Here is a 27,223-nt window from a genome sequence, read left to right on the forward strand (position 1 = left end):
TAAATATGAAATTGTTGTTCACAGGCATTGTCTCTCTGTGCGTTTTTAGAATACAGAGTTAACTATGCAAACAAAAATCAGTCCCTCGGCCACAACCCCTCACCAATACAGTGAACATCTGACTGGGGCTGACTCACAACCTGTTGTTTTGAACCGTGGATGGGCTGAGCCCTTTTTTGACTATATATAAGAATCTGGTAGGACTCACCAAGATCCAAAATATCCAGATCTCTCACGACTCTTTCATAGTGGCAATTTTCAACTCAACAACAACAGAATTAAAGTGGTGTGTCACTAAAGCAAGACAAGCAAACACATAAGAGCATGATTTTTTTTTTTTTCCCAAGCATCTAAATATAAAACTATTCATACCCTAGTCTAAGACTACAGTTCTTATTGTCCTTGAAAATTAGGCTCTCGTTAAATTCTAGGTGGTCATTTTTTTCCTGGAATCTATATGCAAGCAAAGTGTCTTTTTAAATTAATATGTTACAAGCATTAAAAAAGAATTCTCATTCCACAGGTGGCCAAGGGTTGCAGGTGCAAGCCCACACCTTTCAAGGCTTGCCTACAAGCTGGGGCAAGAGACTGTGGATGACAATGATGGAATGGGGGGAACAACAATTTGGCATCTGATGTGAAGGAGACTGTTTCACTTCAGAATAACCAAAAAATCATGATTAACCCAAGTGCACCTGCTAACACGTTTTAAAACATTGCCCATCTTGAAAAGATGGAAAACATTCACTCCCGACATTAAGAAAGATTTCATAGAGTAATTTTTTTATCAGTGATTTACCCTTTCCTTCAGAACGGAAGATACCCCAAGGCGAAGTGCTCAACAGAAGCCTATTCATAACTGAGAGACATGAGGGACTCACATCATGAAGTCACAATGCCAATTTCTGTCCCAGCCTGTTTTAGGAAGAGCTTAAACCCTGAACAATTCACCAAGGAAAGTCTACCACATTACATTTACAACCATAACAAAAACACTTCTATGTCTCTGGAGGGCTCAGTTATAATCCCACATTTAAATTACAACCTGAGTCTCACGTCCCATCTGTCTAGATGACTTACTGAGGCTAGCACAAGTCAACAGCAAACTCTGGTGCCATACTGAACCCTCTTCCCCTTGGTGTTCCAAGCATCTAAAGTACAAATATTACCAGATGCAAACACAGTCTACTGCAGTGCAAAGGCACATTATAAATTATTTTTCTGAAGTTTTGAAACCCTTGAGTGCACTTGCACCCAAGTGCCCCAAACATTTTGCACACTCAAGCATGCACATAGGAAAAGGAGCAACTGATGCTTTTGAATACTCCTCATCCACTTTATGGCTAGGACCTAAAACTTATTATTTCTTTCACAGAAAGAGAAAAAAGTTCTTCTTGGGTTTTTTATGCAAATCTTCTTTATTTTGAGGATGGAGAAGTACTTCCTCCTAACATTTGAATATTACAGTTTGGACTTCAATTCTTTTCAACAGTCTGCATTACAGTACTTTGCCGTCCATTACCCACAGGTCCACTGAGGCCATGAGTAATCTGGAATAGTAAGGAGTATACTCCTCTTCCCCATCCTGCAATTCCATGGAGCTAAAAAAAAAAAAACAAAAACCACACAGCCAAAAAGAGCTCCAGTAACAGAAATCAGCTAAAATCTCATTATTGAGGTGCCAATAGGAAGAGAAAGGATGCGTTTAGGGCACAGAGACTGAAGAGAAAGAGGAGTCAGAGCATTATCCCAGTACCTGGGAGTACTGTTCTGCCAAGGACTTCCAAGTCAGTCTTTGGTAAATCACAGCATTTCTCCAAAACCAGGTTCCCCAAACTTCCAGTTTCTCTACTATCCATTTCTCTGGTATCCTCTAGTATCAATTGATAGAACTGTTGTTCTTTCCCCCACAGGCTCTGATAGTACAGAATATGTAATACTGAAGTTCAGTGGTCATAGGAGTTGAAATAAAGTGCCCTCAAATCAAAATATGGATTTGTATTTGTTTACCTGAATAACCCCAGCATGCTACAAATATTGTAAAATCAAAGCTCTTGTTCAAACTCACTGATGGAAATTTAAAAAAATGCCTAATAACCAGAGCAGGCTTTGGTAAAAATACAACATTAATGAAAATATATATGCATATCTAGATTTCTTTGAACTACTTTGATCTGGAAAGTAGGTTGTATGGCTCTTATTGTCAAGCTTTTTAATGAGGTTTCTAATCGTTCGCAAAAACAGCAGAAACTACAAATACAAAAAACACTTGTAACTCTTAGTACATTCAGTACTAATATTCTCTAATTTATATAGAGGATATGGTTTTAAATGAACTTTAAAACAATGCAGTACTTACTAGTCTGAAAGCATGTCCAGAAATTACCTAGAATAAAAATAAATAAATCATAAATAAAGTGTAAGACAGATAATCACTACAGCAATGTCCATACACGAACAACACTGAGAAAAGATACAACATGAAGAAAATTATAGTAATACTATGCACCTGTGTCTTTATGGGTATAAAGAAAGAAACAGGCTGAAATACCAATTTGATTGACAGAAAAAAATTAGAATTTGAGAGTGATCATAAAAGATACATTTTACATTAGGAAACAAGGAAACATTTAGAATATCAGATTTCAGGTAGTAAATTGCCAAGTAGAAAGCTTATTTAGAAACAGTAGAATAAAGGTAGTAATTAAAATAACATTTGAAAGTATATTTTCTGAACTATTTTAACAACAACCAAAAAAATGCATAATTTACTTGCACTGAATATTTTTTGCAATGCAGCTGCCAGATTCGTGTCACACTGAATTTATTCACTATCCTGTTTTTTTAAAAAAAACTAGACTGATACATTTTCCATGAAGTTATTTAAATACCACCCCAAGATGCCAAGTTGGCTCTGTGACTGCAAAGATATATTTTTTAAAGAGTGTGAAATAATTCATTAACATATTCATGAGGGAGTAAAAGAACTGCAGACTTCAGGTGAAACAGTAGCTTAAGTATCACCAGAGCTAAATTGCATCAAAAGGTGCTAAATCCTGTGAACGTGCTTGCTATAGCACCACTGAGATTTCTACCAAAACAGCCAAGTGTTCATGTAAGTCTCCAGGAGCTTTATAACAAAGAGGAGAAATTTGGTTTAAACAAGGACACTGGCACAAAGAAGCCACCATAACAGAGGAAAAAAAAAAAAAAAAAAAAAACCAACAAAAAAAAACCGAGGAAGAAATAAGGGGGGAAAAGCAACGGGCATTTCTAGTCAGAAAATAATGTTCTGGCAAACAAGAGGGAAAAGTTGGTTTACAAACTGCATAGAAACTTCTTGATTTGCTGCAATTGCCTCCAATCTTACCTTTCAAAATAGACTATGAAATTCACACACCACAGATATGTGTGAGCAAGTACTGTACATGCTAGCTAGAAAGGCAGTGATGCCTGTACAGCATTTTCTGCAGTGGAGACAGGACATCCAGATTAAGAGCATGGGAAAGAAGAGTGAAATCATTACATTAAGACCTGTCTAATCTATTCTTATTCCTTTAACTGTTTTTTCCCCACATTTAGAAAACAATCATTGCAGCTGCAATCTCCCAGTCTTGTTATTGTCCAACATTCCATGTTGGTTTGGAGCAGAGAACAGGATTAAGTGATTATCCTATTTTCTTTGCAAATATTTCCTCTCCTTCAATTTTGATGTCATTGTTAACATCTCTCTCTATTCATGACTGTACATGTGCTTCGTCTTTAATGGACTCTCGTTGGCTTGTCAGTTTCTTTATCTTCTATTAAAAATGTGTAAAAAGAAATTGGCCTATCAGCAGACGCGCAATAGCACTAATTTTTTAAACAGTAATACAGTTTATTCCTGTAAAGAGCAATACAGAACAATTAATACAGAACAATTCCACTACAGCTAAAGAAATATATTTAAAATAAACTGATTGTAGCTTTCCAGGAAGCACAGATTAAGAGCAGCTACTTAAGAGAAGCTTCTATCATCATCCTCAGGACTGTTTTTATTCAAGACAAGTGCATTTCCCAATTAGTTTGTTTGGGCTTGTATTTGGGTTTTCTTCTGTTTTCTTTTCTTTTTCTTGAAGTAACTATCTCAACGAACACATGTGCCCCAAATAAAACAGCTCTGCACAGACCTCTTGCATCCATACATTAACTGTCTTGTACTGTCCATTTCGACATGGAGCAGTTGAAGACAGACAGATCTATACAATCCTTCACAGGGGTCAGGTTGCTTTCAACTCTTACACGTGAATTCACATCATCTGACATTTATCAGTGTTTGTTCTTGTTGGTCCTTGTCTCCCTCCAGTGGTGGGAGGATCAGACCTCTCTACACTTTAAACAAGATAAATGGTCACCCTCTGACTATAATACACAGCTAAGCCTTCCTCAAACTTTGACACTCCACTGAATGAGGAATCCCAAAAATACTTGTTGTTATTTTTCCTCCAAACATGCAACTTCTCGTGATTTTAATACTAATTCCTTTCCATCTCCAATTCATCACTATTCAAGGTCAATCCTGGTCTCTTATGTAGTTTCAACTTCAAGCCATTAGCAAATTTCATTAGCACATTCTTGTTTTTATCCTACTTTTTGGTAATTAGTGAAAATAATAAATAAGATCAATGTCAAAGCCAGTCCCTGAGGAACTCCACTAATAACCTCCCTCCAGCCTTATAGCTTCTTTCAACACAGTTTCTTGTTATCTCCTTCAGTCATTCCCAAAGCATATGTACTAACAACCATCTCCTCCAGTTTAGATAGCATTTTTCCCACACAGCACCATATGGAGTGCTCTGCTGGGGTTGGGGCAGACTCAAACTCTCCTTTGCTTCTCAGGGTGAGTGACATGGCTCTGAGAGAGACAGAGGGCACATTGCAAGAGGTGTTGTCAGGGAGAAAATTAAAATTGTGGCCCTAATGGGACTTTATCTGGAAGATTATGCATAACTTTTCTATTTAACAATAGAAAAAGATATTAAAAAAAAAAAAGCCCTGAAGGAGAACAATTAAAAAGTCACTTGTGGAAGCCAAATAGAAGGAACTACTTTTGTAGCTTAGAAAATGATTTGGTTTGTGTGGCAAGGTTTGGTTAACAAGGGGACAAACATGGGGGCTTCTTGTGAGAAGGCCAAGCTCATCAGTGGTGGCAGTAGAGCCACTGGGACAACATATTTAAGAAGGGGGGAAAAAGGTCCTGCGCAATTGCAGCTGGAGAGGGAAGTGAGAATGTGAGGGCAACAACTACACAGACACCAAGGTAGTGAAGAAGGATGAGGAGGAGGAGGCACTCCTCCCCAGAGCAGATTCTTCTGCAGCCCATGGTGAAGCAGCTGTGCCCCTGCAACCCATGAAGGTTAAAAATGGAGCAAATAGCCTCCTGCAGCCCATGAAAGACCCCACACTGGAGCAGGTCTGACCCAGTAGGAAGCCTGTGCTGTGGTAGACTCCTGGCATGACCTGTGGGCCCACTGAGACAGAAGACCATGGTAGAGCAGGTTTTCTGGCAGGACTTGAGAGCCCAAAGGAGCAGTTTGCTCCTGACGGACTGCACAGCATGAAAGTGACCCATACCACAGCAGTTCACGGGGAACTGCAGCCTGCAGGAAGGATTCACGTTGGAGAAGTTCATGAAGAAATGTCTGAGGGACCCCACAATGGAGCAGGGGAAGCATGTGAGGAGTCCTCCCGCTGAGGAGAAAGGAACAGCAGGGACAACATGTGATGAATGGACTTCAACCCTCATTCCCTGTCCTCCTGCACCACTGAAGGGTCGAGATAGATAGAATCAGGAGTAAAGTTAGGCACAGAAAGAAGTATGGGGGGATGGTACTTTAGGATTTAGTTTTCTTTCTTTGTCATTATCCTACTCTGATTTGATTGGTAATAAATTGAACTAATTTCCCCAATTCAATTCTCTGTTCTGTCCACAGTGGTAACCAGTGAGTGATCTCTCCCAGTCCTTAACTCAAAATCCTTTCATTATATTTTCTCTCCCTTGTCCCATTGAGGATGGAGAGGGATAGAGCAGTCTTGGTGGGCAACTGACATCCAGACATGGTCAACCCACCACATCATCTCAACAGTAAATGCCATAGATAGAGGGAGAAAAATGTTTAGAAGAACAATGATGAAAATTCCCACGGACACATTCTATCTGGAATTCATAAAAGCTTCAGATCATGAAAGGCATAATATTTGTGACTAAGCTTGTATATATGAGGAGAGGATCTAAAAACAGTTCCTTTTGAAACATCTACAACACAGGTATTGGCACTATCTGAAAGTGAGTAGGCTTGATAACCAAGTAAGCTCCTTCTGCTACTTCCATTTTTTTTTCCCTTTCCAAAGGTCCTCAGTGTTGACTTCATTGTCTCCAGTGGAAGGCAGAAGAATGAGACACACATTTACACCCAGCATTTTTCAAAACCATCACTCTCAAAGTCAGGCCCTGAAGGAAAATGTGCAACTAGAATTGAAGATACTGGATATTTTTCCTGCATAAACATTCCTAGGTCATTTACTTTAGCTCTTTACTTACATATCTGTCTGTATAGCTTCACAGACCATCTTAATTCCCTCCTTGTCCAACCAGGACACGCTCAGAATTTACTTACAACAGCCTCAACAACACACCAGCTCTCAGGTTGATCATAGCTCAAATTGATGCTGGGATACAGAGTGCCACAGCTACTTTATTAGTTTTACTATCTCTGTCTTCTCACAAGTCTAAACAGAAATTTTAGCCCAAAGGGGATGGCAAGATGTAGTGGTTTGGTATTTTACTGCAGATAAGTCAATGAAGGAAAGGGGGAACAGAGAGGGAAGAGGCTGAAGCAGGGTGGGAAGGGATATTTTGGGATGTCAAAGTCTGTTATATTGTCATTTGCATGAATCAATATTTTATTTAAAGCTAGAAGATAAAGCTAACTACTGTGAAGAACCAGATGGTTTAAATTCAATATTACCTCTGACATTTATGAGCACCCTTGATAGGTACAGCATTCAGTTTGCACAGGGAAAGGGTGTTGGTGGGGTTTTTTATCATTTTGGGATGATTTATCATTTTGGCCCTTTATGATTTATCTCTTTAGTTCCCTCCCCAGTAACTTACTTTATGTATTAAACTACAGTATCAATTCAATCACTCAAAAATAACATTAAAAATTATTTACCTAACCCCACTATAAATATTCTATTTTTATTGTTCTACTGACCCTTACTATTTTAGCTTTTTTTCCCCCCAATAATGACATCTAAAAAAGAGAGAAGGGATGAAGTTTATTCTGTGTCAGTGTACCCAGCTTTGACCCCTTTCTGCACACCAATATCTGTATTAACACATAGGTATGGCTGTCACCAGCACAATGAATGTGCTCAATTCTAAACTAGAAACATGCAACACTTCAACAACATAATTCCTACACACACTTCACAAGCCCCCTCTGCTTGAAGGAAAATGAAGTAACAAACAACCTGGGAACAAAAGAGGTTTTCCATCCTGCAGATAAAAAAAAATCCCATTGCTTAGGATTCATATGAAATCAAGTGTATCAGAAAAACAGATTTGTGTCAGAACAAACAAATAATGAAGAGGGGAAATAAAACAAAAACCAAAACTGCCCATTCCCCCTTTCAGAAAAGGGGACTTGACTTGCTCACGGTTGCCACACACACTCAGGAAATGGACCAGCCATGCTGTAATCCCTGCATTACCTGACTGAGCAGAGGCTCAGTGTTCAAGGAAGCTGACTACTGGGCAAGAGACTGATAGGAAGCAACTCTGGGAATATTTATTTCTTTACATGAAGTATAAAGCAGACCCACATCTGAACAGACAAGAGCAATTGTCTCAACTGTGAATTATAACTGTTCAAATTGGTGCCCTAGTTAAGGATGGAAGAGTGTGATAAATGACTGGGTTTATTGTCTTCTCTCCCTCTTCCTCATCGTCACTTTGGTTCAAAAAAACCTCACATTTCCCAGCAAGACTTTCATTAAGATACATCTAAAGATATCATTTTCCAATGGAAGTTACAATTCACACAAGTGTTGTGGACCAAATCCATTAAATTACAGGAAAGAACAGCTAAAATGCTAAAGCAAAACTGAAATTTAAATCTTAGTTATAGGCTATTGTTTTAATAGTAGTGATTGCCTAAAACCATCTTGGAGACTGCAGAAATAAGTTGGAGCACATGGACATTATTCACATCTTTTAGTCTTCATATGACTAAAAATAAAATATGGTTCTGCTTTAAATTGGGACTAAAGACAAGAGACAGTTCTGCTTTAATTTAGGACTCCAGCCTTGAACTTGTTAGCGTTAGTCTCAATATAACAAATTGATCATTAACAAGTGAAAGTCCATCAGTAGCTAATTCACAGACATAAAGACCTAAAATAAAATAGCATTTGATAGGTCAGCTTTATTCAAGACACCACTTGAGAATAACAGCACTTGTCAGAAAGTGAGAGACACAAAGTTCTGGAGTTACCACTCACATAATATAGGCTTTCCAACATAGCCTTATTTTTCCCCAGAAAATACATATTTCTGCCACAGTATCAGTGAGTACTTTCATAGGTGAACACTGGCATGGGGGCTACTGTGCAAGAGTAGCTCCCAGCCTTGAAAGGCATTGAACACAACACCAAGAAGTCTGGGAGAATGGCTGGTCATGTGCCACAAAACTTGTTCAAAGCCAGCAGTTGTAAGTTGTTTGATAGAATCAAGCAACAATTCCTAGTAAAGAACAATTTATTTGCTTTCTCCTCACAAGCAGACAATTTCTGACCACAAAACAGCCACTTACCTCCTCCATTGTCAAGTCAGGAGATTATCTAGAGAAATAGAGTGAGGTGAATTTGAATACCTGTGTTTTCTTGAAATACAAAAGATGACAAGACAGGGACTCGCTTCCCTACACAGGCCAAACCAAGACAATTTAACTACTCAATCTATATTTCTATTAACACTTGTAAAATGTTTTCTTTCCTTCATTAGAAGGCTGAGGGAATCATCCAGGATCACTATATGGAGCCCTCCTACTTTTTAAATAATTGTGCTTATGAAATAATTAAGTAGACAACTGCCATGTGGGAGCCAAGTAGTTCAACTACCTTTGCCCTCAATTTATGGCATACTTTTCCAAAGAATAACAGTGTATTCCTCCCGTCATTCTAGCACAGTTAATCAATCTTAAAAAAAAAAAAATCTTAAAAAAGTGAGTACTTACCCTTCTTTTTTCTTTCTCTGTAAGAAAATGATTGATTGGGAAGGGACACACAATGGAAATACTACCGAAATGTCAGGCTCTAATTTTTTTTACAAAGTAACATTTAAAATGTTATTTTAGTCTATGCATTTGTCACTGACTGCAACATGTTCATGAGCAAAGCTTATACAAAACAGACCATAAAAAATTAAACCTTGCAACAACTATCACGAGAAAAGGGACAATAAAGTAAAGTCGTATTTGTTTCCTCTCCAAGTCAAATTTCATTGATGTTGGTATCATGGAATGAAAGCAAGGAAGTTCATGACTGAAAACAGCTTTTTGGTGGGGAGCAGACCTTGACACAGTTCGAGGTCACTTTTCTTTCCCCTTGTACTTTCTAATATGTCACACAGGAAATCAAATTTTTGGTACTGGGGCAGAAATGCAAAAAACCAAAGACTTGTTGGGTCCCATGTGCCACTGTTTCATATTCCCAGAGCTTATAAAATGAGGATAATTAAATACATGAACCTCCCAAGAGTATTGTGAATATTAATTAGACAACAAATTTAGAGCACTTTGAGAAGTACTCTGTGTCAGTATTTACTGCTATCTTTATTCATACTGAAAAACCCCAAAATACTATTTTTTTACATTTATAGGAGTAAATGCATTAAGATGCTCAAATGCGAAGTAGGAAATTTTCAGAATTACTTCAAGAAACCAAAATTGTAGACTGTTAGTACAGTCTTTATAGAAGATGGCAGCTCTTGAGCTCAGATATTAAGTACAAGAGCTGTTAAAAATAGTGAAAGTCAAACTACATTTGGAATAATAATTGGCAAACTTTTCTAGATCTATGAAGAAACCAAATTTATCAGTTTTCTATCCAGGATAGCACAAATTATTCAACAGAAATAAAATTCAGCATATTCAATTTTGAAGTGGACAAGTTAAAGTATTAAAAAAATCCTGTTCACTGACTGCAGATCATTCTGTGTGCACAAAATGGCCATGAGCAGATCAGGTCCTTCAACTACTTCACTATTTAAAACACAGAATCATGGAACTGTAATGGTTGGAAGGGACGTCTGGAGATGTTCTGGTCCAACCCCTCTGGCTTAGAAGTGTCAAAGAGAGCAGGCTGCTCAGGGCTGAGTCTGGATTTTGAGTAACTCCAAGGACGTAGATGCTACAGACTCCCTCCCTGGACAGTCCATCTAACAGTCACCCACCCAACTTGTATCTTCGCTTCTTTGCTGTGTTTAGAAATGACTTCCAGGACAATTCACTCACTTTCCCAGGGATCATGGTGAAGGTGACTGGCCTGTAGTTTGCCTGATCCTCCTTCTTGCCCTTCTTGAAGATGGGAGCTCACAGGAACATCTCAAATCCACGACCTTTCAAAGGCCATCAAATGTAGCCCCATGATATGAGCCACCTCCCTCAGCACTCATGGGTGTGTTCCCATCAGGTCCCATCTACTAGCATATGCTCAGTTTAAGTGTCCCCTAACCTGAGCCTCCTCCCCCAAAATAAGTCTTCCTTGCTCCAGGTTTTCACAGTAGTCTAAGGGACTTGGACTCCTGAGGCAGATTTTCCCAGTAAAGACCAACGCAAAGAAGGCCTCAAGTACCTTGGTCTTCCCAGTATTCTTTGTCATCAGGACATCACGCTGAGTACTAGACCCATATCTTCCCTAGTTTTTCCTTTTGTAGAAGTCCTCCTCATTCCCTGTCACATCATTTGCCAGATTCAACACCATGCAGGCTTTGGCTCTCCTAATCTCATTTCTGCCCCCAGACAGAACTTTTGTATTCTGCCTAGGTCAACTGTCTGCACGTATTCTTACATTTTATATTTGAGTTTTGTCAGGAGAATCTTCTTTATCTACACAGACCTCCTGACACCCTTGCCTGCTTCCTGAAAATCAGATCATTCTTGAGATTGGAGCTATTCATTGCTGAAAAATCATCCAGACATTCTAGCTCCCTCTTTTCTCCAGGATTGTAACCCATGGTATTCTTTCAAGCAGGTTCCTAAACAGGCCAAAGTCAACATTCCTCAATTCCAAGACTGTGATCCTCCTATTTGCCTTGACCTTTCCTCTGAGGATCCTGAACTCCACCATTTCAAGGTCACTGTCACCAAGGCACTGTCACTGGTCACCCCTGTGCAGTTCTTCCTTGCTTGAAAGTAAGGCATCCTGTAGAGCAGATTCCCAATCGCCCATGTCAGGAAGTTATCATTGCTGCACACTGGAAAGAATCCTACTGGATTGCTTGTGCCCTGCTCTGTTGCCCATCCAGCACAGATAGGGATGTTTTAAAGTCCCACAGCCTGTGAACATGAGGCTTCTTCCAGATTGTCTGAAGGCCTTAACTACATCTTTTTCTTGATCAAACACCCACCATATCATCCACATTGGTCCACCTGCTAATTCCAACCTGCAGCTCAGCTGGCTCCTCCATAAAAAGACAGAGCTCTGTGTGTTCCTCCTACCTTCTCACATAAAGGTCAGCTCCCCCACCTCACTGTCCTGGCTTGTCCTTCCTAAAGGTTCTGTATCCATACACGGCAGCACATCTCCCGTGGGAGCTATCCCACCATGTCTCTAATACCCCTGGGACTGTAGCTCCACAAACACAGAAGGACACCATTTCCCCTGCAGCAAGCATAAGTACAGGCACTTGAGAGAGGTGCCCACTTATGCTGATTTCCCAATAAATGGATGAACATTTCTTCCATCATGTTGTCATCTCACTACTCCCTTATTTGTGTGCATATACATGAAATGGGCCCATTTTTCTCTGTTTTGTCCTCATTTGTTCATGGGTTGACATCTCACTTGTCTGTCATTCCCAGTTTAACGCTCTCCTTTTACTAGGTCAGCCAGCCTTTTGGTTATTCAGAGACTTCCTTGGTCTTCACAGTGCCCCATGGTTGAGAAAGTACATCCTACTTAAGGCATTTCCCATGAAAGAAGTCTCTGCATTCAGCCATTCCACAACATACACATTTCTTGGGGAAATAACTACCACTTCCCCCACAAAGAAAGGAAATAAATCTTGAAGGGACCTCCCTCTCTGAAAAAAAAGTATTTGGAGCACTCTCTTCAAATTTTGACAATAGCCGAGTTGTTATTGATTTCACTTCGTTCCGATTGATTCCATCTCTACCACAACTCTATAGTTTCCTAGAACCTGACCTTTGACTTCAGAAACCTGAAGCTTTATGATTAAATGGATTCGTATACATGTTTGAAAAATAAGTTCAAGAAATCTGGTTACCTAAGCAGCTAGAGAAAACTAATATACAAAATATAAGCAAAAGCTGCAGATTTTATTTGATACACTCTGTTTTTGGGATACTCATCCTTCTGCCCACAAAGTACCTCAAAATAAATATTCTGATGTAATATTTCCAAAACCATCCCAGAGATCTATAATTGTACTACTTATTTTCAGAGATGAGTTATGCAGCCTTGTTGATTTTCAAGAAAATTTGGACTCAAATAATTTGCAAAAATAGGGCTGAGATGCATTTGCAAGTCTTCTCTTTTAATATTAGAAGATACCAAGGATTTGAGACATTCAGCAGTCGTAAGTCTAACTAAAAATTTATTATTCAGATAATTTAACACAAAAGTTTGGATCTTGAAATGAACAGGCCAAAGCTGTATAGCGACCAAAGAACCAACCTACAGGTGCAACTAAACTGTTGCTTGCAACCAAGAAAACCCCTAATTCTTTATTTCAGTGACTATTCATTTGACTCCCTTGTCTTACTTCAGGACTCTCCCTCATTACATTTGCCCCTCAGTGGTATTGCACCTGCACACCAAGATCCATTCTTGCAAATGCCGAGCCAATTCATTTCTTTTTCTAGGATTGCCTTTCATAAATCAGGAATCATTGGAATCACACACATAATAAAAGGTATGGGGAGGAGGGAGATCCCTGAGCAATTTGCCAGCCAAAGATTTAATATTAGTTGAGTTGAACAGCCAATCCCAGTTTAGAGACAGTATACCCTTAAGATGCTCAGCCCTGAGTACAATAGTATCCAACCTGAGCCAGTCACAAACCTGCCACTACCAACTATTCCTGTACAAACAGCCTGACTGCTACATGCCTTTTAAAAGAAATCACTTGGCAAAAATGTTATGATTTACAACATTTAAGGCTTATTTAAGCCCATAAATAGTACAAGTAATTTTTAAAAAACCTTCCTCTGCTGCAGAAAGAAAAAGACGTCATTATGAACTTTAGCAATGTCAGCAACAGCATTGTGTGCTGAATAGGAGCCTGACTGGAGAATGTTCTAAGAAAACCAGGTTGATTTAATCATTCCACACCAGGTGTTAAATTTTTTCAGCACAATATACACAGTGGGTAACTGACACAATAAAATCTCCAGTTTCTAGGAGTTCAATGCATTTCAGGTTGGTTTTGTGTCAAAGGGATGCATTTATAGAAGCTGTGTTGGCTAGAAATTGTGAAGTCAGAATAGTATTCTGAGCCCACTGGAAATTTCTAAATGGATTTCTTTTTAATTTAACAACACTTCATTGCAATGGGATAGCCACGAAGCTTCATTTGGTAGTATAACTTTTCCCCCTGCATCTTCTATAGTATGCTCCTAAAGACAATATTTTAACCTCTGTGTGTGTTCTAAAAACACTAATTGGATAGAGTTGTTTGGCTGGAAATTGTTAGGCATAATATGGAGCCCTCTAGCTCCTACCAGCACCAATTTCCACTGTGCCAAGCACCAGGAAAACCACTCAGTCTCTAAGCTGCACACTTATATTTAGAGCCCACAGTAATAACCACCCATAGGAAAGAAGCAAAGGGACAGAGAAGCAAACCAATCTGGTTTTGTTTAGATGAGCCGCCAGAGTCAGAAACTAAGCCAAAACTGTACTTCATAGCCTACATCTCTTCTCCTAGAGCAGGGGGAAGTAATTCCATAAGGACTACCATTGCCTGCATTTCTTAGTTGAAGTGATAAAAATTCCTAAGCCTGATTAGTGACAGGTTTCTTCCTCCCTCCTTCCCTTTTCTCCAAAAGGTAGTGCACATAATGCCAGATCTATCTTGTGCAAAATTGCCACTGTAGCTCTGTCAGGTTATAGAGGAGAGAAAAAAAATTGACAAAACAAAAAAGCTGATTAAATAACATTCACTCATAGACTTAAAGAAGTGTTCAACTAGAACTTGAGGATGCAAATCACCAAAGCTTTAAAGAGGCATATGAACCACAGCATGTACTATGAAGTATCCGCCTTTCAAAGAACAAAGATTAAAAGATTAAAAACTAAATCACATTTTTAGCCAGTGGAAGCAGCAGTTATGGTTACACCTATCCCCACACATGCAGCAAGTCACAAGCATGTGCATCTGCTTGTGTGCCTGACCACACCGAGGAACGCAGCTGTGCAGGCACGAGGTGTCACAGTTTAACCACAGGGGAGAGGACACACCTCCACTCAGCACAGCTGTCCAAGATCTCCCAGTAAGCCACGAAGAGATTTGTCTTCTTTCCAAGACAGTGGGGATCAGCATGTCTGAGGTCAATATAGCATAAAACTCAAACTAATAAGGGCTAATGAGCTAAAAGCATGTTGCTATGGACTGCTTCTAGGCAGAAATAAATGTCTAGGTTTTGCCAGTTCATCCAAAAAGCAGATTGTTCCCAAGTGAAATGCAAGCAAGATCCAAATCCAGATACAACAAATTGTCTATCTGATCTTTATTCCATCATAAAACCGCAAGTTGTCAAATGTTAACATTTCATGGAAACACTTTCTTTTGACAGAACACAGACAGAGGCAGGCTGGAAACCTGCTGTTTTGTAGCTGTTTATTTACCTGTCTCCTCAGAAATGAGGAGCTGGATGTGAAGACCTGCAGGTTTCAGAACCACCTGAGCTCCCAACTGCCTGACTCCAGCCTGTGACTCCCAGGACAGCCTCAAATTCACCAGGGAACCCAGGGAGCCCATGGAGCTGCTGAATAAAACTGCTATAATCCTTTTAGTTTCACTAACAAACCCCACTGATTAACAGCAGCAAAACTGTCAAAGCCTGTCAGCTTCACACAGCAGCAGTCAGGGATCCTGGGGAGCACACCAGTTTCATAAGCAAAACATTGTGGTATTTTAATAGCATGTTCTGGGGAGGGGGACAATTTCTTATGCCAGTTTAGAATTGTCACTGTTTTGGATGAAAATTGGTGAATAAAAATTTGCTCTCAAAGCCAGCTCTGCCAGAATCAAGTGAGTTGCTCCTATCTGGATACCTCATGATTTCTGGCAAACTACAGTGCTGTTTTCCTGTAGGTTACTCGTCTGAATCAAGACACTCATGCTAGCATAGGAGTGTGCTATAATCCTTTCTCTATCCTTCCTACCACAAAAGAGGAACTAGAAATGAGATATAATTTACATCCATATTCAGAAGTTTGCCAATATAAACACTTCAACCAGAGAGGCAGCCTAAGTCAGTAAATTATCTGCTAAAATCTAAAAAGCATTCACTCATCAAACAGATAATCAGGTCCCTGTGCTGGATGAGCTGAGGGGACCCAGCTGTACCTCATAAAAATCATTCCCATACACTGCTGGAGAATGCATGCTCTGTGACAGCAGGACATCATCTTACTACACCTCTGCTCAACAGCTCATCTTATGCAGCTTTGATCTTGACTAGATTTTTCCAATACAGACAGACAATATAGTTTTAAGAAGGGTCCCAAACCATAGTAATTTAGTAATCCAGATACACATGGGAGGAAAGTTTGCACCATTTTTATAACCTTAAGGTTTTTGCAGGGCAGAAAAAATGGACAGGACATTAGGAAACTATTATGAGGGAAAATAATTAAAATCTGATTTTTACAATAGTTTTGTCTGTATATGAATAGCATTTTCTTTCAAGAAACAGAGGTTGATTTGAGACTGCTTTGAAGCAGTGTAGTACCATTGTATGTTGGCCTGTTCATTAGCTCTGCGGAAAACTGGCCTAAAAAGAGAAGACTAGTCCTATGGCCACAAAGACATGGCTAAGGGCTTGTTTTCCAGAGTTCAGAGATTGCACTGTCGTGGTTAAAGGCCTGCAGTGCTCTTGAAATTAACTGGAGACAGAGACAGCAAGGTATGTTCCCTGCATCTGGAACAAATTACAATCTCAATGGCATTAATCACGAATTGTAAACTACTCCATCTCACATCGTATTTTTTCCTCCTCTGCAAAGTAATCTCAAGTCCCTATCTCTCACACCCCCAACTTCCTCACAAACCCTACAAACCTGCACGGGTTATGCTTTTAGAGACCTCCAAGCTGGCCAGGGTCACATCTTAAGAAACTTGCCTGGCCTGACTTTTCTTTCTGAGACTGTCAAGTTTCAGTTATTGGAGATGCCAGCCTGAGATTCCTGAGCATTAAATCTTTGCCAATTTTCTTTAAACCAATTTATGATATCATATGCAATTTGTCCACAGAAAGGTACAATAGTTATAGCAATATGCATAAGGAGCTGCACATTTTGCCTGACAGAACTTGGAGATGATGCCAACAAGCTGCTGCTTTCAAGGATATAAGCCACAGCTGAGCCTGTTTCAGAGCACTATACCCACCATGGCCCTGCAAAGTCCAGCAGCCATTGCCAGCCCCAGCTCTGTGATTACATGATTTCTATGCATTTTGACAACATAGAGCTTCTGCTGGCATTGTCAACACTGAGCACAGCACCGGCAACTTTTTTTTTCCCTAAATTAGCTGTAAACAAACTTAAATCTGTTGTGACAGCTAGCCTAGGAAGCCAGCTTAGGTGGTGCAAAGGTGAAGTTCTACCTTTCCACCTTCAAAATTTTTCCTCTACCAAAAAAAAAAAAAAAAATCCTATTTCAGTGCAGTATCTCAGCAAGACAGCAAAAACAGCAGTTTCCAGAGAGATGATTTTTCTTTGTTGTTGAATGAGCTATTATAAGTGACCTACAAAGATTTTTAATGCCTTCAGTCATAACCCTTATTAGTATCCTTCCTTGACTAAAAGGTGAAAGAAGTCTTTAAGCCAACTGTCCTCAAGGTTCAGGGCTGTGGGAGTTTATTGTCCTCTCCCTTCCCCTACATCTTTTTGTCTCTCACCTTGAAAAAATAAAAATAACATGAATTATATCTGTTTGCTGCACTGAAAAGACTCACAATTTAATTTAAAAAGGGATATCTATCTATGCCAAATAGCACCTTGTACCACATTTCAACACTAATATTTAGTAGGGTTTAACAAACATAAGCCCAAGATGAAGTGGTTAAAGGGGAAATGATAAATAACTTGAAACCTCATTTCACTCTGAGCCACTTTTACCTACCCTTTCATGTCATGCATGGCACACTGACGGCTCCTTCAAAGAATAAGAGCATATTGCTACTCTTTTCCTTCAGCCTATTGCAAGATAAACTATCACAAACAATTCTTATCACTGAAGCTTCTGGGAAAAAACCCAAGACCAAAACTCCTCACAAATAAAACAAGCTCAACTGGAAAAAACCAAAACAAAACCAGCAACCACTATACACACAAAAACAAACCAAAAATCAAAAAATGCAAATTTTTCCAAGCTTTATCATTGGGGCTGGGGAGATAACTGAAAGGTTTAGTCCTTTTACAGAAAAATATAAAGAATATGCTTTTTAATTACAGGATGGCTTCATTCCAGCTTTCTCTGGAACATGGCCATTACCATGGGATCGTGCCCATAATAAGGAACATTGCATATTGCAACAGATGCAAAATATAACAAATAACTATGTATAGCCAAACTACATAAATATAACCACATCATATGTTGATAAGGCTTTATATGAGCAGAACTTTAGCTTTGCTGGAGTCCCAGGCCATTTCATACTTGCAGACAAGGAGAGTTTCATAGCACGAACAGCTACTGAACACTAACAAAACTTGATCTCCCAGGCTACATTCAAAGGGAATTATGGATTGTTGACAACCTTTACAGAAAAGAAAATATTGGGATGAGAAGCCACCACAGTTTTCTTAGCCAAAAGGAAGTAACTAACAGACACATTCAGAGATGCATAATTGTGCACAAGACATTAGAAAATAGGTGGCTACTGGTAAGTTTCCACATCCATATTTAGGAACTAACTTTCTAACACCACTGTTAGAAAAATTAAATTCTCTGCAATACAGCTCAAATAAAAGCCTTTAGTGTTGTGACAACATTCCCCCAAACAAATATTGAAAAGTGCAGGTCTGGAATTAGTGGTCTAATTTTGGACTCACAGAATTAAGAGCAGAACAGTGACAATCATTGAATAACACTGCCAGCTGAAACTGCTTGACTTAGTGAGTCTTTCAATTAATATTATAACTTTTTTCACAGATAAAAAACTTTTTTAAAACAAATACACTAGTTCTGTCTCATAGATTGTACAAGAATCAGCAATATTCCAAATAAAATAAATAAAAAAGTTATGCTCTGAATTTCTAGCAGAAACAAGCAATCACCAAAAGGTTCAAACTTACTGTTTTCAAAATACCATTTACTTCTGCTTGGATTGCAAAAACACTGAGAACAAACAAAACAAGATCAAAGACCGAGTCCATATTGCAGAAAATCTTGAAATAGCAACAGAAATCTCGAAGTAAGAAACAAAAGCCAAACAGTAGAAAGAAACAAGGACAGAACTTGGAACAAATCTACAAATGAGGCTTTTTGTGTATCAGCACAAATATCTTACTTGTGTTTTCCCCCCAGTAACATTAATCCAGCTCATGCTGAAATGAGCCTGGATTCAGAGCAGCTCACATCAGGTGCATCAAAAAATCCAGAGGAGGAGGAAGAAAGGGAAACTGTTTTGATGGCATTGTCATCAGGAGTCTTATAGCTATAAACATACCAGTTTCTTCATTTTCATATCAGAAGTTAATTCAGTTGTTACCATTCAGGAGGAAACATTTTGAGATTAATTCCCTTCCCTTCTCCCTACCCCTGTTTACTGGTGATCTCTGCAGGCCCACAGCACAAACAGACTTCTTTATAAAGTTTGTAGAGAATTAGAAAGGCAGCTCAATTACCGTCAGCAGGCAGGTTTCCAAAAGAGAGCCATAAACAAGACAGTGTGTCGAGGTATCCTAGCTGAGAGCGGCCAAACTCCACCTATGCCAGGCAGAGGGAGTTCCTGCTCCCCCAGACCTGGCTGGCAGGTCAGGCACTCCGATACTCCCCCACCTCTTTCAGGCAACAACTTGAAGCCACCTGTTAGAATTTTAAATCAGGCCAATTAATTTCAACCTGGGGGAGAGTGCACTTGTATCAGCCACAGCCTGACCATTAGAAACAGGAACTGGTGGAGACAGGAAGTAGGCTTGGGATCAATAAAATCTATCAATAGCCTTGTAAGTGTGGGGCAGATTTCTCAGTGATGGGACAAAGGGCCAAATTAGCTGTAGTGCCTAAGTAAAGCCAAAGTAGCCACAGAGCTCAGAGAAAGGCCCTTTGTTGTTCAGTCAGTAAAATTAAGATACTTGTGACTCCAGCAAAGCAATTCAGGGTCTCTAGTGCCCAGTGCTGGAACATGCACATTGAGCCCAAGACCATTACAGGGTCCTGAGGATGAAGGATTTGTCTGCAGCACTTGTGAACACAAACATGCTTTGCAGTCTGAACACTCTTCAGACCCACAGCCCAGCATGAAAGGAGCCAGGCAGAACAAAAGAAGATGGAAAACACATGGGTTTCATTTCAGCTATGATAAAAAGAATAGTGGTAGTGACTCACACAAGTCCTTTTCTCTTTGAGTGAATAGGGTAAAGAATAAGCAGTGGTTCAGCTGCTAGAGCCATGGGTCTGCTGATTAAAGCCAGGAGTTTTTGTCAGTGCCCTGAAGGCCCATCAGCCCCTGTCTGTGCTGATCAGGATACAGAACGAGAGAGCTGAGAACCTGTACTGCAATTGTGTGGGAAATGCTTGACAACATAGCAGGCAAAGGGTTAAATGCACAGGGAAAGTGCACAGAAATTAAAATGCTTGGTCCCAGGAGGGTGGCACACACCCCATAGAAACCTTCAGCCTGTCCTACAGCCAAATACCAAATGGCCACCTTCAATTTTATTTTCTTTTAGTTAGATAAGACAGACAGTTCACAGACACTTAGAGAGACATCTTTAAAGCTCTGTTTAATTTTCTGTGTCTGAACAGTTCCATGGCCCACTTTTTAATTGCTGCATCTAGTGGAGGTGGGAAGGTAGATGAAAAATCCCAAGCTTTATGAGACAGTAAAGCCTGTTCAGTTCCCTGTTGTTTTGCTATTTATTTCCACAGTGGAATGTCATAATTTGTGGTGCTCCACCCTGACATGCGCATTCAGAGTAATTTTCTTTAATAGACCACTCTTAAGAGTACAGACTCATCTTGCATTTTAAAACACTTTATTCACTGCTTTTTCATTAGATCTCCGTGGAAGGCTGGAAACCTTAAATCTAACAACAGCTGGGACCTAATCCTCACCCACAGAACAATATGACAAACCTCTCAGACTCATCTAGAAATTCCTTAAATCAGGAAGAGCATGGCCACTGATTTCTTGTATGCTCTATTACAGAGTACAGCTAACAATTTGCTTTTGCAGGGACCAGTGCAAATTAACCTGGATGGAATTTTGAGGCATTAAAACAGGAAAAAAGGAGTAATGAAATTAATATTTTAAGAGAATGACTATTGTCTTTCATAAAACAAAATGTCAATTTAAGTGCGTGAAACAGAATGCACAGGACAAGGTTTCTGCAAGCACAGGAATGATCTAGGAACACAAGGCCCACAGCTCAGCTCTGCAGCTAATGTGTGCAGGGACTGCTGACCATGTAGACGTGTTGAAATACATTTAAACAGGTAGCTAAGCATATTTTGGAAACCATGTTATGGCAGCAATTTTAGTGGTCAATTTTTCCACAGGTGATGACCACAGGCACTTTTGCTGACTTGTGTTTCATTATTTGACAGCAGGATAAATAAGGGATCCTTTTCTTTCCCTTTCATTTCCCCCAACAGGTGGGAACTGCCTTCAAACTAGCCAAGTTCAGAAATGTGCAGAAAACTCCATGCAGGTCTCAGCATCCAAAACTGCATTTCCTCCAGGAATAGAGGAGTATTCTCCCTTTTCAAAAGGCTGAGAATACAGGTTCTAATTTTTGTGTGTGAAACTACATACACATACAAGTTTTTCATCAAAGGCATCTCATTCTAGACTAGAAAAAGCATCTGGGACCAGGGTCAGAACAGGTTTTATGGCTGTAAAGCAAGACCTCAGCAGAGAACAGATTTATTCCACAAAATCACAACTCTGGATAAAGGAAGAGCCCTGCTCAGCTCTGCCTTGGTTACTTGCACCATCATGAAATTACAAGCTTGCATTTTATGATATGGTGAATCACAGAACAAATTAGTTAATCTTCTGAGGGAACTGAATCCAAAATTTCCAGGGAAATGTCTTAACTATTAGGGCATAGGATACCTCCTTCCTTTGTTCTATTTGGTCTCATGGATCTCTTCTCATTGCAAGCACCTGTCTAATAAAAACAGCCCAGAGCACTGAAAGAACTGAAGAGTGCCATTCTCAGCAAGACAGGTAGCTTTCAGCTTTCTCAGGCAGGAAAGAAAACCAAATTGACATCTTTTACACCCTGCAAAAATACTCAGATTCTTTGTACAGGTAACAATGGCCAGCATCTTCCCCTCATTTTCCACATTTTAGAAGAAAGACAAACAGAGGTACTTCCTTAAACACATTTTCCTGCTATCTCCTCTCAAGCAGCTCTTCACCCAGCATACTGGTTTTTACAGAGGGACTGAGATGTAGGAATATGGGTACCATTCTGGCACACTGCAAAATGTGTTAATACACACACGAGAGCTGTGCATCCTCTGTGCCTATTACCTACACAGTAAACTCCTCCCTAAGCAATATCCCTTAACATCCTAATTTCCCTCTAATTTCTATAACCTTGCATTTCTAGTCTCCCCCCAGAGCAAGAGAAGGGACTCACATTCCTGTATTTCTCTTTCAAAGGTTAACTGCAAGGTAAAGCATAGCTGCAGTTCCACAGCACTGCAGGGGGGGAAACAACAAGAACAAATGAATATAAGAACTGGGAATAAGAGGAAATCCCTTAATCTAGTTTAGCTTGTTTCATCTTTTCTCCTGCTGCCCATGAAGAAAGTGATAACCTTGGGGGAAAAAAATAATAGTTCAATAATCCCAGTCTATTCCTGGGACAGAGAATGAGTCCCTAAACTATTTCTTGTCAACTGGATGCCATTAGATCATTGCCAGGCAACCTGCGACTAATGTAAGGAAACGCAGGTGCAGCAATCATCACCCAGCAGGCACCAAGGCAAGATGGGCTTGCTGCTCTAGAAAGACCCTGCAGAAAAACGTGGGCATCATTTCACTCAGCAAGATGGTGGAAAAAAACAGGCTGCATAAAACTGACAGCCACCTTTTCCATACCTAGACAGGTCTTGATCTCTAGGGAGACTGTGCTCTCCCCTTCCTGTCACCTTTATTTATAGAGTCTGCACATTTACTTGAATTGAAGTTATCTGTATTATATAGAGACTATACTCTGGTCATTGAGTTTAATCTCTGAGCCTGGGGCTTGGGGACTTTATGCCCATATGCATGTCACCCATTAAAACCCAAGCTAAGAATAGTTGGTGTTAAGAGTACAAAAGCCTTTGTTTCTGCCAAATAAAATTGTGAAATCAATCCAAGTCTGATCTCTTGCAATATTTAGATTTATGTATACCAGCTGCTGAGATCTTACTTTAGCACTAGTGGACTATCCTGAGAATGCAGGGAGGACTCTGCGTTTACACATTTTAGGAAACTTTTTACCAGTTCATGTTCACAGTGCAGTTTCTCCCAGGACCTTTAACGTTTTTGCGGGATCTTTAATGTTGTTGCTGTTCTCTTACATAAGATAAACCCCTTCAAAACATCTGTTGCTTATTCTGGATCAGTAGCATATCCCAGGAAAGTATTTCCGGAGCTGATCCCAGTACTAGGATTAATAATATTATTCTTCTATCACAGAAAAGTAGTATTCCTTTCATCCATCTCCTGACTCTTTGATGCACTATCACTACTGAAATTTTTTCCTGTACATTTAAGACTAGAATCTCTTTTGTTACTATTCTTAAAGGTAAGGTTCTTGGACTCTCCTTGCCAACTTGAAGCAAAACCACAAAGCCATGAGGAAAAAGCCACCAATGGGATGCAGAAGGTGTGATTATTCTGACAATAATAAATTCAAGACTGAACTCTTATACAATCTATACCTATTGTAACAATTCTACATTGAATTACATTCTATTCCCTGTGCAGTGGTAGGGACCCATCAGGATTATTTAACCATTATTATTTTAGCATTTCAGTTGTTTTATTTTTTAAGTACCTCCACACACAGATAATCTGCATGTACAGAAAGCCATGTGTGTATACATACATATGTGTGTGTGTGTACACATGCATCCACCGTAGTTTATCAAACATGAATGTTATAAAACTTCTTTAAAGCACAGCAGAAGCCTGTCAGTCAAATAGCTGGAAAAAACAGATTTTGATATTTCTCCCGCACTAAATGTGAATACATTACTTTGCGACAAAAATAATAATGCCTTGCTTGGTTCATGTTTTATGCAAAAATCAGTTTTGGTAGATGAGAGAGTTTTATCTAAGAAGTAGATTTAGTGAAATAGCTGAATTCTCTTCCTAGCTTCTAGACTTAAATAACCTTGTACAAATTGCCTTACCTCCCTATATCTCCCTTAAAATACCAGAGGCAACAAAGCCCCTACTTTTAGGGACTTCCAGAATGCTTCAGGTAGAAAGACTACATATTTATTTGAAGTTCAGTTTGATGTCACTGATAATTATCAGGTCATGGTTATGTGTGGACTTTAGAAACAATTGGTTCCTTCCATTACAGTTGTGCCTCAAAACTAATGGCATGATTGCTCCTCACATCCTATCCATGCTATCCATCAGTGACCTTAAATCAAGGCAGGGGACTTTGCACTGAAGTAGATTAGGAGAGTCCACATTACAGCAGCTCTGCTTCAGGAACAAGAGCAGGTAGGCAACAATCACAACAGACGTTGCTCACGTTCTCATGGGGCTCTGCCCTTTGATCAGATACAAAATATGATACACTAGGAAGCAAGCTTTTCCTTCTTTCTTCGATGTCAGTGTTCATGAATACTTAATAGGAAAGACTGCATCTTTTTACTCCATTAAGCAAGGATTAATGTTTTTTATGCATATTCACTTCCACTGGGAGGGAAAAAAACATTTAAAAAAATCATTCATTTCCATTAACACGAGCTTTTTTAGTATGTTTTCACACCATTTGGGATTTTTTTTTCTAAAAGCACTCTGACTATATAGCTGACTTGCCTGAAACAAACCCCTGCTGTGAGCTTTTTACATAAGAAGTTGAGTATTTCTGGATTCTTCTTATCCTGTGTCCTTTACACCCACATGTGAAGAAAACACAGCTGCTAAAGTACAGGAGAATCCTTCCCTACACACCTGCTGTTGACCCTTGCAAATATGACCAAGTTTCTCTCTTCATTAAAAAAGAAGCTGAACCTCTGCTGCCATTTCTCATCCCCAGCTGACTTCTTGCGTATGCGCAGAACTGAATCCAACCACTTCCATGGGAGCCAAACGCCATTCTCCATTTCAGAGTCTTACTAGGAGGAGCAGAAAATGGTGCAGTAACCAAGCAATATAAATATAACCGCATATCCAGGCTGGGGAACATCTCTGAGTTTCAGGAATGTATGGTATTTTGCAGAGCAGGGCTGAATACACCATGAAAATGGATACTAGTAATATTTGAAATGAAGTTTTACAGGTAACAGCAAGACAAAGAATAAACTTTCAGCATCTTTTGCTTCTGTGTCAGAATATACAAGTAACAATAGATCAGTCTGAACAATAGATCAACATCAGCCTGAACTTTTAAAAAAGGATAACTGATTTAATTACACTGATATTCTCTAATCTTCCTGAAGAATATGCACAATTACTTTCATGACTTCAAAACACGGTATTACTTGTCCCCTACCACACTATATCAAAGTCAAGGACAACATAAGACAAAAGCTCAATTCTCCTTAGTCCTCGTCCTTTAAAGCTTCTAAAACTGATTGTTAGCAGGTCCTGATGTTGACATTTTGGTATCAAACGGGTACACAGGAAAAAATCTTGTTGTAAAAATTTTCACTTTAGTATTCCGCTCTTTTTTTTCACAGTTTATTGTTGGGAAGTAAAAGTTGCTACCTCCTTATCAAAATAGGATAATGGCTTATGTAATTTATGAAATTTTTATAATGCCTTTTCTTAAATATTTTACACTGTAAGATTACAAAAAAAATCCCAAGTTCAACGGGCTGGCCACGTGGTAATTCTTAGTCAAGTGTTGCATGGGTTCTGAACCTGGCATACAACTCAAAGGCCAGGCTTTTCACACAGCTTTCAGTTCCAGATGAACTGACTCTAAACAATTAGGTCATCATAGCAAACAAGTAGAAATCTACCCAAACTCAGTACCTGTAGGTGCTTGCTATCCCTGAAGTATCAAAGATTCTGTCAAGGTCACACTCACCCCACAGTAGCAGAAATTAAAATGAGAGGGCATTCTCTTTGCTTTTGTAGCGGGTTGGGTTTGTAACCAGGCAGAAACACCAATTTAGTGTAGTGGTTTGGTCCAAAATACTCATTACTGTTTACCTTCTGTGAGATAAGAATTAGGAGGAAAGCAAAGCAGGCACCAAACTTGAAAGAATATAAAGAAGTTTATTAACAGACCTAAAAGGAGGGGGAAAAAAAATCATACCACACCTTCAGAACTCTTCTCCTCCCCCCACCTTTCTCCCTTCTCCCACTGACAATGTAAAAAGACAACCCTACAGATGTTCAGTCTTTTACCACTTCCATAATAACCCTGTTCAGTCCATTTAGGAAGAGGAGTCTCTCTTGTCCATGCTATGAAAACATTATCACAACAAGCCAGCCGCCCGAGTTGGTTCTCTGCTCGCATGCGAGTCCCTTCCTCGCCTTGCAGCTTTTCCCACAACCACTTTCGAGGGTCCAGTCTTGAAATTACTGGGGTAAAATTTTAAGGTTGAGCTGTTCAGAAACAAAAGTTCTCTTCACCCATCTCTGGGAGCATTTCATCTCTAAGAACAGAGGCCCTTCTCCTTCCCTGGGAGCAAAGGGTCTTCCTCATCTTCATCTTTAGGACTATCTCTGGGAGCATCTCTAGGAACTGAGGTCTTCTCCTTTCCATTTGGAGCAAAAGTCCTCATCGCTTCCACCTCTCCCTGTTCAAACTTCTCATAAAATTACAGCTGCATCAGCATCTGCCTATCTCAGCACAGGTGCTTTTGCTCACAAGTACAAATTGAACACTCCACCCCCCCCGCCTTCATGAAATTACAACGGGTACTCTGATATATCATAGCTTTACAACAGAATTTCAGCTTTAAGCATCTCCTTCTTCTTTTCCCTCAGGTTTTCAGCTCTTCACAGCACTAAAAGGGTTAATCTCACCCAGGCCTTGCAGCTGGAATTTCGATTATCGCTGTTGGTCACCTGACCTCTGCCAGACAGCAGGGCAGCTTCAGCTGAATCTTGGCTGCAGTGGAGAGGGGTGGGAGCCAGGTCGCTCCAGCTGCCCACAGCAGGGCTGTGGGGGGGTTCTGCAGATGGAACAGGGCCCATCGGCTCCAGGATGGCTGTGGCCCGGCCCGGCCTGGCCCTGCTCGGGCCAGGCCGGGCCCGCTGGCCCCTGCACGGGGCCTGCAGCCACCTGTCCCAGCGCCGGAAACGAGAGAGAGCTTGGGGGGGGGGGGGTTGTCTACTCTTAAGTGTGG

At 39.9% G+C, this 27,223-nt stretch overlaps 1 protein-coding gene across 27 annotated transcripts in view; it reads right to left on the reverse strand.

Annotated features, from left to right (window-relative positions):
* ARPP21 (cAMP regulated phosphoprotein 21) overlaps positions 1-27,223 on the reverse strand; it is a 654,082-nt gene that overhangs the window by 452,103 nt on the left and 174,756 nt on the right. For 11 of the 27 annotated variants that reach the window (XM_069007660.1, XM_069007671.1, XM_069007695.1 and 8 more), the window contains exons 1-2: positions 19,360-19,563; positions 2,360-2,386 (exon numbers count right to left, since the gene is read on the reverse strand). The gene's annotated coding sequence lies outside the window, so the exon portion shown is untranslated. Of the gene's footprint in view, positions 1-2,359; positions 2,387-8,855; positions 8,884-19,359; positions 19,565-27,223 lie in introns of those variants that run through there. The other 16 variants (XM_069007670.1, XM_069007667.1, XM_069007674.1 and 13 more) reach the window with 6 other exon arrangements.

The sequence above is a fragment of the Aphelocoma coerulescens genome, chromosome 2 (genome assembly GCF_041296385.1).
Source record: "Aphelocoma coerulescens isolate FSJ_1873_10779 chromosome 2, UR_Acoe_1.0, whole genome shotgun sequence".
In the NCBI taxonomy this organism is placed as follows: domain Eukaryota; kingdom Metazoa; phylum Chordata; class Aves; order Passeriformes; family Corvidae; genus Aphelocoma; species Aphelocoma coerulescens.